Source organism: Pecten maximus, chromosome 1, assembly GCF_902652985.1.
Source record: "Pecten maximus chromosome 1, xPecMax1.1, whole genome shotgun sequence".
Taxonomy (NCBI): Eukaryota; Metazoa; Mollusca; class Bivalvia; order Pectinida; family Pectinidae; genus Pecten; species Pecten maximus.
The window spans coordinates 10074061-10076228 of record NC_047015.1 but is presented as its reverse complement, the minus strand read 5'-3'; the positions used below and the strand labels follow the sequence as shown (position 1 = coordinate 10076228).

General features: G+C 37.3%; 1 long non-coding RNA gene across 1 annotated transcript; it reads left to right on the top strand.

Annotated features, from left to right (window-relative positions):
• The first annotated feature begins 309 nt into the window (after window positions 1-309).
• LOC117324423 lies at window positions 310-1861 on the top strand. The gene is made up of 3 exons (XR_004531989.1): window positions 310-837; window positions 1173-1383; window positions 1622-1861. It is a non-coding gene; the product is annotated as an uncharacterized LOC117324423 (long non-coding RNA).
• Window positions 1862-2168: the final 307 nt, after the last annotated feature.

Sequence of the window (2168 nt, the reverse complement as noted above, 5' to 3'; positions counted from 1 at the left end):
CAACTTGTCCGAGTAAACAAAATCGAGAGAATTTTGAAGTTTCACGCCAGATTTCGTTAACTAATGTCGAGAAATCGACAACATCTTATGGTTTATTTTAAAGATTGACCATTTCTCTTCAATTTAAGGCCTACTTCGAAAAAATCAATCCAATACAACCGAAGCTACGGTACTTAGAAATAAATACATGAGATTTCAAGCCTGGGGGAGTTCAGAACCTTTCTCATTTATATGTACTCTTATATGTTATTGCGTGGACCCTGACGCAGTAACAATATCAGATGCAAGATTCCGGATGCTATGGGGAAGATGTTGTTTGCGCATGTGACATTCATGTGAATGGTTTACGTACTTGCTTGCTTGACCGCCTGACAGCCCAGTCGCTATCATCAGCAGCATTACGTTACAGTGTGTCTGTGATTACTAATTGATGTTACTGTATAGAAACGTTATCTTTTAATTGGCGAGGGGACCGCTGGTTAGGCAAATGGTTTACGTATATTCATGTGACGCTTGCCTGCGTTAGTCACTATCAACAGCAGCCACAAACCCTGTTATTATCTTTTAATAATGGAGACTGCTGACTGTTTACCTACGAGATACCGCGCCGGTCAATGATTAATTTGAGTCTGCTCGGTTCTCCTCGGGCTTCAATAGTGTCTATTGTTTAACCAGCTAGAAGTCGTTATCAATTACGTTCGGTTGCTCTCGGGACTTAACAGCGCATCATAACGTTAGCGGTTTACTCAACCCACTCTCCAGCATCCTGTCCTGACTCCTCGTGGTCGATCGTCTGCTGAGAACGTCTGCTGACAGACAGGTGATATCAAGTGCAAGGTGAGTTGATTTAACGTGACACAATTAACAAATATGTTTAAATTTTCCATTTATGTTATTTGAATCAATTTTTCATGGTGTTGATTTGTACGTTTTCAAGTAAACTTACGCTAAAAGCATTTAAACAATAGCTTCCAAGTTCCAGGTGCGATGTTTGTAGGCCTAGCTGTTAAGATGATATATATCTTAATACTAAGCATTATTTAATAAGTTAACTAAGATCAGTTAGTTAATCATGTAAATTATATAATGTTATGGATTCATCTTCTGATTTACTAACAATCGTAGCTGAAATAGAAATTAAATTACTAATACATGATATTCATACATTTCAGCTTTCACCAGCTACAACAAAGTCAGTAGATGGAAATATGGTGGCCTTTCAAGGAATGGTCCTCAAGGACAAGGATGACAAAACAACTGGCAATATGGGAAGACATGGTAAACACCATAGAAAAGGGGCAAATTTTGCAGTTAACCAAGTGTAAAGTTCGACTGTTTAATGACGAGAAGCGCCTGACTACTACTCGTGGATCACTTTGTGAGGTAAAGAATACAAACGCTTTGGGTAAACTTTACAATATATCCTTTTTTCAACTGGTTTGAAATATATTTATTCTGTTTATGTACTTGCAGATATTAATACATAAATTGTCCTGTCTATAAAATTAAATAACCATCAGTTGCGCCATAAATTAATGGATAGAAATACCAATAATGATGGACGATAACATATAAAACACACAAAGCATGCATAAATGTAATGTTATCCTTTTCACCACAGAAATACAACCATTATGGAACCCTGCAGAAATATCTCATCCGAAGATGACAATGATGATGCGAATCTGAGCAGTTCTGGTGGCAAATTGTAAAACGGATCCCTCTGTGCTGTATACGATATTGATCCTTATCTTTCTTGCCCCTACCCAGGGTGCAACAACAAGAAACAATCCACAGTAAAATGTGATGACCAATACAAAATGTTCTGTTGCTCATGCAAAGTTACATACACAGCCAGCAGTTGCAATCATTATTTACGAGTAACCATGCATGTTTGAATCAGTCCAAGGAGCATCATCTTTCCCAACTGCAACGAAAGTCACATTATTCAAACCTGAACTGGACAAGATTCTGATTGCCAATGGCATTACAACCGAACCAAATTATAAAAAAAAGTGTTGATAGAAACAATTGTTAACATTTTACTAAAGGAAATTCGCTGCACCATTATGAACAACACAGTCAAAAACATTGTGTGCAAAAGGGTAATTTCCGAATGAATCCCAACTAGTTTGGAGATTCATGCATAATCACATATTCAAAATGCA